This window comes from Dermacentor andersoni, chromosome 10 (assembly GCF_023375885.2).
Source record: "Dermacentor andersoni chromosome 10, qqDerAnde1_hic_scaffold, whole genome shotgun sequence".
Classification (NCBI taxonomy): Eukaryota; Metazoa; Arthropoda; class Arachnida; order Ixodida; family Ixodidae; genus Dermacentor; species Dermacentor andersoni.
This window is the reverse complement of record NC_092823.1, coordinates 40,018,966-40,031,232: the sequence shown is the minus strand read 5'-3', so window position 1 is coordinate 40,031,232 and position 12,267 is coordinate 40,018,966. Positions and strand designations below refer to the sequence as shown.

The window sequence follows — 12,267 nt, the reverse complement described above, 5'->3', positions numbered from 1 at the left end:
CCGGAGGTCCGAGTTGCAGCGAATGGTTTAATCTGTGCAGTCTGGTGCACGTTGTATGTGCGGTATTAAATACAGCTAACGAGAATGTGCGTGATATAATGCGAAGGTGTACCACAGGATCTGTGCTCGACATAGGAATGGGGACGCACCGGTCTTCTTGGTTTGACGTCCGAGCTGCCTTATCTGCGTCAACATCGTCAATGATAAATGGACTGGCAATCGTTGAAAAGAACTATCATGGTCTTTTTCTCTCAAGTGATGGATAAGCTCCATGATTTCGCACCTCATTTGGTCGTGAATTTTATGTCGGTGAAACGACTCCAAACATTGCAAGGCCGGCCTTGAATCACAGAAGACTGCCCATTAAATTTTCTGTAGTAATTACATGAAGTGCACTGCGGAGAGCCACGAGCTCTGCAGGTGTAGACGTAGTAATACGAGAAGTCTTGAACCGTTCTCTTGTTCCCATGGTTGGTATAGTTACAGCGCCACCGGAACTGGTTGATGTAGTTAAGCTGTCGGTGTAGACGTGTGCGCAGTCGCTGAATTTCTCGCACAAGAGCAGCAAGCTGAGTTGCTTGAAAGCGGATGACGGGAAGTCCGACTTTCTCTGAAGTCTAAGCATTGTGAGGTTTACTGCAGTGAGGCTCAAGCACCATGGATGAATTGAAGGCATTGCCGCAGTTGCGTACCCTGACATAAGAAAGGCACGTTGCACGAAGACAGTTGCACTAGAACAATCGTCGAGAAGGGAACTTCTGCTATTGCGCCTTGCGGGCACGCTAGCGACCGTTGGCAGAGCGTCAGTGATCACGAACCGTCGTTCACGGCAGCTGTGCTGTCCGATCGACGCGGTGCAGATGCGTAGAGTGAAAAGTATTTAACTTTAGACACGCACGCATTTTGTCTAAAACGCATTTTGCGATTCCCTCTCACGCAGGCCAACGTGCCGCTTCAGTGGCAGCAAATCTGCCTCAATTCAAGCTGCAGCACCTTCTCGAACCATTTTAACTTGTACAAAAAGGTTTTGTCGCTTTCCACCTGGTTTGGATATTCGGCCGCGCTACTATTGTTCATACTAGAACAGAGGACCCTGCCAGAACAAAACTTGTGTCATGATGACGTGGCTCATAGCACATCACCACGTAAGACGAGATGACATCACCGATATCCTCTGATTACGTAGCCGATGGATGAAACGCCCACTCGCTTCTCACCAGCGCCGCATTGCGATGTTAGTGGCACCGAAGAAAAAAAAAGTCGGCATTGCGTCCGTAAAGTTAGCTTCTAAGTAGCACGGCAGAACATTTGACGTCGTTTTGGACTACGCGATGACAATTGGCGTGTAGCGGTGTCTAGAAGTTAGCCGAAACCACAAATGAGGCAATGCAGGGAGACATTGGTTGGGTCTCCTTTGGAGTCAGGGAAGCGCAGAGCAAAATTAGTTTTCAAGAAAGACTCGGGAACACTGGTGAACACGCTGGTGAACAGGCGAGAGTGCACAAAATATGTGTACCTCAAAAGCGGGCTCACTGAATAGAGGAAGGGGTCAAGAAAGTTGGCAACCTGGCATAGGGTAATTGAAAGTGTAAATAGACAAATGGGATTCGACAAAAAGAAAGTGAGAGAAAGAGAGGCGGTGAATTGGAGACAAAGAATGGAAACAGAAAATACCACGGAGGTTGAACAGAATGGCAAGGCAGAAACTAGAAAGCAATCTCTGTAGGGTAATACAAAGAACAGTATACCTCGCTAGTTGAGGCCCGAGCTGGTTCCCTCAGGAGAAAAACATACCGGAACATCAGGATGAGGCATGTGTCAGATCCTTGCAAAGAAAATCCGGAGACAACTTAGCCCAACCTAATCCAATGCGAACCCAGCAAGACCTGCAGGAAACGTGCATCTTGCAGAAGAGCTGGTATTTAAGGTGGATGCAACCATTAAGGAGGGGACGTTTAGAGTATTTGCGGGGGGGGGGGGGGAAGCAGTCATTGCAGGCATAGGTAATTATACAAAGTAAATAAAGAGCTTTTAAGGAAGAGAAAAAAAAACGATTAGGAAGACTTAGAGAAAATACAAGATTGATAAATATTGACAGTTCATTCAATTTGCTCAAGCAGGTTAGGCGACTACTTGTCGCCGGACCGCTTAGAATTTAATCATCATCGAAGACACAGCGGCCGCGTCGGCTGCTTCGGAAGCGCCGAAGCGAGCTGAAATCGAAAATTTGAAGTCCCACCGGCGCCGCGGTTCTGATAAAGTGGTGAGGCTTTACCACATTGGGTGTCTACTTGACAACATCTGAAAGTACTATAATATGTATTGGCTACCTTTGGAGGCGTGAAGCATGGTAGGCTACTGCTCGGTGTCGCAGTGCCGGAGGTACGCAACGGAGGCCGGTGTCAGCCTTATTCACACGTAGCCGCAGGGCAAGGAGCTGCATGAAGCTTGGCTGTGGAAACTTAGAACCGGCGGACAGCCATCGGCTACAACTCGGGTATGCAGCAAGCACACACGCGAGATAGATCTCTGCTATGGTGCCGGGACTGCGCGAAGTTCGGTGAGTAGCAGAAAACGCGCACTGAGACGCTCGCCTGCGTCGGCTGCCCGCCTAATTGCTGGACGGTTTGGTCTATGAACTTGTTGATGCTAGATACTGGCAAGTTCACTGGAACGGAAAGGGAGCGGCAAGACACACATTAAAGAAAGGCATGGCATATGGTCACGTTCGTGTTAAGAATTAATGCACTGGATTACAAAGCAAAGCAAAGGGAAATCGTACGCTGAGAAGACCACTAAACATACAGTTCGACGCAACTTAAGAAATAATCTTGAAATGTCCAAGAATTTGGAAGACAAAATAGATTGAATCGTCGCGACGGCACACCACAGTTGCCGTAGGCGTCTAACTTTCTAACGAAATTATTTTTGAACAGTTCTGATAGCGCCCACGCCACAATGGCTGCTAGTGTACTGTCAAATGCTCATATGCTGCTCACGGCACGGTGCGAAAATGCGCTCCCAGCGAACAGAAGACATTGTGCGCGGACGCGCAGTCGGTCGCTGCGAACCCATGCGATCGCTGCATTGGGGCTTCATTCTGTTATGCCCCATTTGGTTGTACAGACAGCATACTGTATGAACAGATTTCACATAGTTTACTTTCAGCGTTTGCCTACCTTTCAAGCAAGAAGCCGGTTCGGGAGACTCCATCGCGGCGACCGCGCGTAGTGGCGTTCGCTGTACCTATTCGGTAAAGAGATAGCGTCTGCAAACGATTCTGTGCTTTCAGTTTGCCCAGAATTATTATATCGACAGTCAAAAACTTTCCTCGTTTTGAGAGTGCCTACATAAATGTCCAGGAGGGCTGCCGCGTAGTGTTTTTATTGAGCCCCGTAAGCGAAACCTACGAGGAGTGCGCCGCGTGATCCGTCATACTACGCAAGGGGGGCGCTTCCGACAGATGGCGACTCCGTAACTCCTCGCCCCGGATAGCCAGGACAACGGCATGGCGCGGAGCCGAAGGCGTTCCAGCAAATCTGGCGCGATGAGGAGCAATGCCAACGGCCTTGCAGGAGTTAACATCTCGACGGGGCACGACACGAGACAGCAAGAGGAAATCACCGACGCTCGATGACACCTAAAGAGATGGTTAGATTAGTTTACCTCGACCTTTCATGCTGCGCGTTCCACTCACAACATCGATGTTGCATATGCCCACAGCACTCGTGCAAGCAGCGGAAGCCAGAGAACGCTGTCCGGCTTTCGGCGGAACCGACTGAGCGCAGAGTGACTGTTGCGTGGACTCGGTTTCGCTGACTGCTTTTTTTTTCTACCAGACGGCACTGCGCTTTATCTGGATGCATTCAAACGCTGTCCCGCGTCCATATCGTGATGGCACGACAACGCCAACGGCGACGGCGCAAACGCGTCTCGGGCGTCCGTATTATAACTGGCAACAAAACACGGGACAACGAAAATGACCCGAAAGTTTCATGAAAGCCCACACCCTCTATTACGCAAGCGTCACGTGATATTGCTGCGGGCCACGACTACGAGAAGAATTGACAGCCAATTTAGCGTACGCCTAAGAGCCTACGCGCTGAAAAAACATTCATCAAATTACTTGGCCTTCTCATTCGAACGCGTCGTTACTTCTCATTACTTGTGTTTTCCTACTAAATGTCGTGGGTTCGAGTGCCTTAATTAAAGCTACTTTATTCAACTGTACCTTAATCAACTTCGCCCTAATTAACAGCAAAGGTCGCGGGTTCGAGCGCCTTAATTACTCTGCAATGAATAGTGGCATCGATGTGGCAGCGACGTGGAAGAAGCGATGTCAAAGACGACAACGAAAGCGCGAGCAGTGGCACGAGCACTCCGATTTCCGGCACTCACAACGCGACATTCAGAAGAAAAACAGAAGAAGGAACATGGCGGCTTCTGCGCGTGTTTTCACGCCTTTTCTCTCGTAAGAACTTCATGAAACGGGAGGTAGTTGTGTGTGTGTGTGTGCGTGCGTGTGCGTGTGTGTGCGTGTGTGTGTGTGTGTGTGTGTGTGCCTGCGTGTGTGTGTGTGTGTGTGCGTGTGTGTGTGTGTGTGTGTGTGTGTGTGTGTGTGTGTGTGTGTGTGTGTGTGTGTGTGTGTGTGTGTGTGTGTGTGTGTGTGTGTGTGTTTGTGTCCGGTTAGGTGAAGTACTCAACAAAAAGCCAAGCCAGATTTGACCAGGCCAGAAAACGAGTACAATGCCCACCAAAATGCGCCGCTGCTTGAAAACAGACAAATACTTGGAACATCTGCAAGTTTTTTTTTTTTAACTTTTCGTTTTATCGGCCCAGTGTAACGGAACATTTATAAAGCCGAGTTCTAGCCAATACGTACATACACAACAATCAGACGTCGCGAGCACGGCACCGTGCACAGTCAATGTATATTAAACCCACTTGGTTCTTGATCTGTTCCCTGAGCTTCTCCAAGAGACAGGCCGTGAGCGCAATCGGCACGTTGTTGGTCTTGGCCCCCTGCATCATGACTGCTTCTGCTGCTTCCAGTCTTCCTTTCGCCACGAGCCAACGGGGTGACTCTCGTGCGGTAAACAAAGCAGGGAGCAGGAGAGCCGTTCGGGCGAGGTAGGTGATTTGCTTCCGACACCAGTCAACGACCATGGATTTGATGATTACGGTCCAAACGTCGCACAACGCCAGGCCCATGATCGCCAGGAGGAGGAGTTGCTGCGGCCTGTGCGCGTGCGTCATCACCTCGAATGGTATCAGAGCGACGAAAACGGTATGCACGGCGGCACTTGCCCCGGTAAGGAAGCGCGCCACAGCGTACTGCACGTAGCCTGTCGCCACGAAGGTGCATACCGTGCCGGTCGCCACCACGACAGCGGAGCCCACGAGCATGGCTCTCCTGCTGACGTAGTCCACGAATGCTCCGAACAGGATAAGCGAAATGACAGCAGCAGTATTCTGTAGGGTCAAAATGGCGGCCGGCAGCAAACGTCGGTGGCACACCATGTTCCAGTAGCTCACCGCACAGGTCTCGACCCTCCGAACGTCGTAGTCCCACTCTTCACAGGAAGCGTCGTGTGTGTCGTTGGTGTCTTGGAGTTCACGCTCGCCGAGGAAGCATCTGTTGTACCACCAGCCGGCCACGGCAGGTCCAGCGGGTCGCTTGCAGCGTTCGTAGACGCGGCAGCGGCTGAAGCGTCCGTCGGCCTCTGTCGGTATGGCAATATTCTTCCAATCGGCTTCAGAGATGTTGAACCCGGCGAGCGGCTTGTACCAATGGTCGATGTCACCGGTGACGAGCGACACCACGACGGTTTGGCAATTAACCGAGAATGCTCCCAGAAGAAACAGGAGGAGCATCCTCTTCTGGAAGGGCCCGTAACCGAAGCCTTCTTCGCAGTCAAACGACTCGCTTGTTCGGAGATCGACGCCGGCCAGTTGCTGTGGTAGAAAGAGGTCCGTGGCCTGGTCATGAGATGCTACTCTTCAGATTTAGAAAACTTGTATGAACGGCATCAGAAGATGAAATTCCAGGTGACAGCAATCTGGGTGCGGACCGGCAGGGAGGAAGGCGTCTTCTTCTTCTTCTGCTTCTGCGCGCCCTTTTGATTTTGTCTCGTTGAGGCATGTGGATAATTTTAGCGAAGCGTTCAATTAAATTCTTTTCACGTAAATGCAGTGCCTACATTTGTGCTTGATTTTGTTTTATGCACCGTGTAAGCCCAAGAAATGCGTATGTTTAAGCGCCACACTGTTGACATCCTTAACTTCGTGCATTGCTTCCCGATAGGCATTACACTGGTCACAGGCTATGCGGAAATGCCAACACGAACTAAAGTGAACTCGCACTGTGAATCGCGGAAGCAGCGACGCGTGATGCTTGTCAAGAGAATAATGGCGAGGATAGGTGCAAGCGCAGAGAATGAGAGAGAGAGAGAGAAACTTTATTGCAATTGTAAAGATTTGAAGGAGGGGTGGTCGCAGCCTCTCAGTCCAGGGCCCCACTGGCCTCTGCCGCCTGCCTGACCTGGCTAATTAAGGACTTTTGTCCTGCCAGGTCGGAGCGGGCGAGCTGTGCCTCCCACTGCTCCATTGTCCTACTGGTATTTAGCCTATGAGGGTGCTTAGTGCACTCCCAGGTTATGCGTATTAGGGTAGGTATGCCACCGCACCAAAGACAGTTGGCCCTATAACGAGTGGGATACATGGCGTTTAGCAATATTAAATGGGGGAACACCCCGGTCTGTATTTTACGCCAATCGGCGGCCTCTTCCCCGTTAAGTTGTGGGTGGGGCGGCGGGTATTTTCTGCGGACTCCACGCTGATGAGCAAGGATGTCTTTGGCATTTAAATTGGTGGAATTTCGTGAGGGATAGTGCGGGTGGTTGGGGTTAGAAGAGGACGCCGTCGCTCGGTTAGTGAACCCTCGAGCTAACGCGTTAGCCTTTTCGTTCCCCTGTACCCCCGCGTGGCCCGGGCACCAGAGTAGGCGATGATGGTGGTTGAAGGATTTGGGAATTATCACGAGGCTAGCCGCAGTCACGTGCCCCTTGAGAAACATGCGACATGTCTCCTGGGAGTCCGTGACCACGACCGAGTCCCTTTGCGAACGCTCCGCGTGGGCGAGTGCGATCGCCACTGCTAATATTTCAGCCGAGGTGGGAGATCCTGCCGTGGCCGACGCGGTAATTTGCTGTTGGCTGATAGTGTTCACGACTGCCAGGGCGTACCTCCTTTGGTAGCGCTGCCCGGTCACCTCTGCATACAGAGCTGCGTCCGTGTAGTACGTGTTGTACCTATGGTTATTAGAGTACGCTGATTGAATGTGTTGTGCGCGTGCTTTGCGCCTTTCTTTGTTGTACTCGGGATGCATATTCTTTGGAATTGGGGCTACTGTAATTTTGGATCTCATCGAAAGAGGGAGAGGCACGGCCTGCTCTGTGAGATAAATGGGGTATGCTGGGATATTCAGTCTAGCCAATATTGCCCTACCAGTTTTTGTGAAGCTGAGGCGCTCCCTCTGTCGCATCAGGGTGGCTTGCCTCAGTTCGTCGAAAGTATTGTGCACTCCCAAAGCTAACATGCGCTCCGTTGAAGTACATTGAGGCAGGCCCAGAGCAGCTTTGAAAGCGGTTCGGATTATTGTGTTAGCCTGCTTTTCCTCCTCCCTGTTCAGGATTTGGTACGGTAAGCCATACGTTATTTGACTAACCACTAAGGCCTGTACGAGCCTTAGGGTATCGTCTTCTCGCATTCCCGCTTTTGGGTACGTCACGCGACGTATCATTTGGGCTATGTTGTTGGCTGTGGATTTGAGGGTCTTGAGTGTCTGTACTGCTCTCCCGTCGCTCTGAAGCCACAAACCTAGGACTCGCATCGTGGGTACCTCTCGGACTGATTGGCCCTCAACCACGATGTTAATGGATCCTCTGGATTTGTAGCCTTTCGCGTGTATCCGGATAACCTCAGATTTTTCGGGTGCGCACTTCAGGCCACTCCATCTAGAAAGCTTCTCCACCGCTAATACTGCGCTTTGGAGCGTATATTCCTTATCCCCTAGTGAACCTCTGCTCGTCCACAGCGTGATGTCGTCCACGTAGAGCGTGTAACCTAGGTCGGGTATCCGATCCAGACCGCGCGCGAGGCGACACATCGCTATGTTGAAGAGAAGAGGAGATAATATAGCTCCTTGAGGTGTTCCTTTGTCAGGCATTTTAAATAAATCCGAAGTTATTTGGCCTATACTGATGCTCGCCTCGCGGTTGGAAAGAAACGCTCTTAAGTAATTGTATGTGCGCTCACCACAACCCGCGAGTTCGAGTTCCTCCAATATTGCGGCGTGAGAGACGTTGTCGAAGGCTCCTTTCAGGTCTAGTGCTAGGACTAGTCTCTCGTCGCCGTACGGTATATTAGTTAGAATTTCGTCTCTAAGTAGGAGGAACGCGTCCTGGCAAGATAAACCCGTGCGAAATCCTATCATGGAGTCCGGGAACCAGCTCCGCTCTTTCAGGTATCGCTGCAATCTGCTATGGATAACCCTTTCATAGAGCTTACCTAGGCAGGACGTGAGCGGCACCGGCCGTAGTGTATCAATCGAGGGATTCTTTTTTGGTTTGGGGATCATGATTATTTTAGCCAATTTCCACTCTTGGGGCAAGTCTCCCTTGGCCCAGCACTCGCTATTAAACGTGTTTGTGATTTTCGCAAGGGCTACCGAATCCATGTTTCGAATCATTGCATTTGGGATCGAGTCTGGGCCCGGTGCCGAGTTTTTAACTGCGGATTGTGCCGCCTCATACACTTCCGCGTACGTTATATCTTCGTCTAATTTAGGGTTCGCTTCCCCCGCGTATTGTCTCCTCGCGTACGACGATCCCGTGGCAGGTGAGGGTCCTATGTACTTTTTCTGAAGCGCATGGACGAGATCTTGGTCTGTACCCTCGAAGTTGTCTGCTATAATTTGAAGCTTCTTGTTATTCTCAGTACGCGTGCTCATCGGGTCTAGCATGCTTCGTAGTATTCGCCACGTACTGGTCGTTCCAAGAGTTCCTGACAGGGTTCCACAGAACGTCGCCCACTCGTTTTTAGCGAGCTCGTTGGCATGGCCTTGGGCTTGCCCTGCCAAGAGAGCGATGCGTTGTCTCAGGTGTTTGTTTAGACGTTGCCTTTTCCACCTCTTGGCCAGTTTCCGCCTCTCTTCCCATAGGCTGACCAGGTGAGAGTCTATCACCGGCACCTCCGCTGTACGCTCAATGGCTTTAGTGGTGTCCCCGTGTGCTCGTCGAAGGAATTCAGTCCATTCTCGCATGTTGGTCGGGGCTGTATCCGACTCCTCCAGCGCTCTCTGGAGTTGTCTATAACGAGGCCAGTCAGTTAATTTAGTCATTCCTAATCTTCTCCGTATGTTGGGCGTGGAGAGCGCTAGAGTTTTTAAGATACCTAGGGGTACATTTTAATAAGATATCTTATGTCCCGATTTATGGTCTACTTGGAACAAGAGTGGCCCTTACTGGCACTGCATATTTTATAACAACTCTGCAGTGTCTGGCAAGGCACCGATCCAAACAGCGGCCGCGGCAGATGCCACAAGGGAGTGGGGGATTATGCAAAGGAAGCCGTACAAATGTTCCTTTCTCTTTCATAGTAATGCATGTTATGAAATGCGAAATGCTCGCAAAGATTTTAATCCTCTCACGCTACGCAAATCTGGGTAGAATAATTTTATTCAGTTCAAGTGCATACAGAGATTGATATAACTGTGTTTTCAGCTAGTCGGCCAAGGCTTATCATTTTTTTTTCATTTGGTGAAATCCTACTTCTTATTACTTGAAAATAATGTAATCTTGGTGTATCATGCTCTGTTTCCGTTTCATTGTGGGTCATGGAGCACTTGTCTTGTGGTCAGTGTAAATAGTTGCGAGAACTGTAGAACCATCATGTTTTGTGTTACCATCATTCAGTAACCCGCCGCGTGTATCGGCAGTGCGGTGGTGTCGGTCTCTATTCGCAGTGACATGACCTCTAGATATGGTACCCTTGTGCAATTTTTTTTAATTCGCTATTTGTGTAAATGTGCCTTCAGGTCGCCGATGTCGAGGCTGTTGCTACTTTAAAGTTATGAATGAGTGTCTTCGCTTTAAAACGAGAAAACAAGAAAGAAATGAAACAGTATTTCTCTTTTTTGACCAGCGATTCACTTTTAACCGAAAAGAGTAAGTGAAAGCCAATTTACAGTAAAGCCGAGGCGACGATCTGCACGCAGCCGCAAGCCTGCATGCGCTCCGATGACAGCAGCCTGACCAAGTGAATTTCACGTGTCAGTCAGCCACTCAGTTGCGCAATCTTTGGCAATCTTTTATTTTTACTTGTCTGCGTCTATGGCGAAAACATAAACCAGGAAGGCAGGTAAATCGAAGGTGGCGTGGCGACCGGTAGCTTAGTGGTCAACCTCCCGAGTTCACAATTGCACATTGCGTCAGTGGCATGGGTTCGAATCGAAGTGGCGCTGCTTGTGAAGAAAGCTTTCTGTGCGCTCCGGTGATGGTGAAGCTCAGAAGGAGGCGGCGGCCTGACGACAGCAGTTGTCGTCGGCGCAACGTAATAAACGGACGGGCACGGCCAACCAAGCATTTAGCACTATACTGTTGCCACATTAAATCACTGCGGCGACCAGTCTGTTTAGCACTTTGTTGCTGCCACAGTAAACCACCAGAGCAGCCAGTGTGTCTGGTTGGGCACGGTCAACCAATGCGCTTCCCACTGCTCACCCGGACTGTGACACGCAAAAAAGGCTCACGTTAAGGGATACCTGTTATTCTGGCAATTGTTAAAATAACTACCTATGAATGTGCTTGTACATAACAATTTTCTCGTGTCTGTCTCCCTTTTCCTGAAGGCATGACAGTCATATAGATAAAACGGTTGTGTAGAAGTTTCTGCTGCAGTTGGAGAGAAACATAATCCGTTGATAAGATGGACTACAATGCCGATGACGTTCACCAACGTGCAAGTAAAAAAATATTACATCTATGGAATCTTCCACTGTAGTTTGTACCTTTGCTTTACAACGAGGAGGGCAACTATCACGGAATAAATAAACTAGAAAAACACGTAAATACAAATGCAACCCAGGATCGTGCATGAAGTCCGGCAAGGTTCACTTCGCAATGCAGTTTGCACAGTATTTAATGTCTATCCCGTTTTCCGCAGTTTCAACTGTCATAAAAGAAAAGTCTACGAACAAATGTAGCATCGCCAACGTTACACAGGAGAAACTGTCGTTGAAACTGGCACACGCAGCACTGCTATTTTTCGAGCATTTGATGCATATTGGAACTGACAGAATCATTTGAGCAAAGTTATGGTTCTTATAAATAAGTTATTAGGTATTGTATCTTTGTCGGCATCCTAAAGTCCTCTGCCCGCGCGCCAAGTTTACGGTTTTAAATCATGCCATTAAATATTATTTAGGAAGATTTTTAAAAAGCCTTACTAGTTTACTCCGTATGAGCTGTGTATTGTCTCGCTTCAATACACTGCAAAAGTACCGTTTCTACTCGAACGAGAGGCTGTCTGTCGCTGTCTGCTGTTAGGCTCTGTCTGCTGGAAGAACTACGCTAAGTAAGACATCAGACAATCTCTAAGTTACACTCGAGGATTTACATTGGTGAAAAAGCGTTCAAAAAGCAATAACGGACACGTAACTGGGTGTTACAGTGCCCATCCCTCTACACGCTTGACATTTTATTTCCTATCTATTTCTTAAAATATTTTTATTTCTCGGCGACTCAGAGGTGTTAAGCGACGAAAACACAAGGAAGTCGCGTACTGTAATGGTTTTGTGTAAGGGTCAACGTATAGTAAGGCCTCAATAAGGCCCCTTACGTATGGAAAGGTCCCAGGCACACAACACATATTCAAGGCGCAACGAGAACAACTGGAAAGCGCAAATGGTCCTGGTGATTAGCGGGCGATCCAAGTGTGACTATCGCATAAAGATTTTTGGTTTTGCTGTTAAGCGCATAAGTGGGCACAAGCGAGTTCCTCAGTGTGATTAGTCAGGGCAACGCCGCCTCAAGCACCTAAAGTATTATCAGAGGTCGCACCTAAAGCCAAAAGTATTTTCGGCGGAAAACTTGTATGTTCGTGTTGAGAAAAAGAAAAATTGATAACTAACAAGTGGTGTCGTATAGCCAGGAGTTACACGCGAATGTCACCAAAGACATGGCCAGGATCCTATCCCAATAATCAGTG

At 49.3% G+C, this 12,267-nt stretch overlaps 1 protein-coding gene across 3 annotated transcripts in view; it reads right to left on the bottom strand.

Annotated features, from left to right (window-relative positions):
- The window catches only part of LOC126519128 (uncharacterized), a 236,007-nt gene that overhangs the window by 27,615 nt on the left and 196,125 nt on the right, over nucleotides 1-12,267 (bottom strand). Inside the window, exon 1 of one of the 3 annotated variants that reach the window (XR_008610024.2) lies at nucleotides 3,667-3,756. The exons of the other annotated variants lie outside the window; for them this stretch is intronic. The gene's annotated coding sequence lies outside the window, so the exon portion shown is untranslated. Of the gene's footprint in view, nucleotides 1-3,666; nucleotides 3,757-12,267 lie in introns of those variants that run through there. 3 annotated transcript variants of the gene reach the window in all.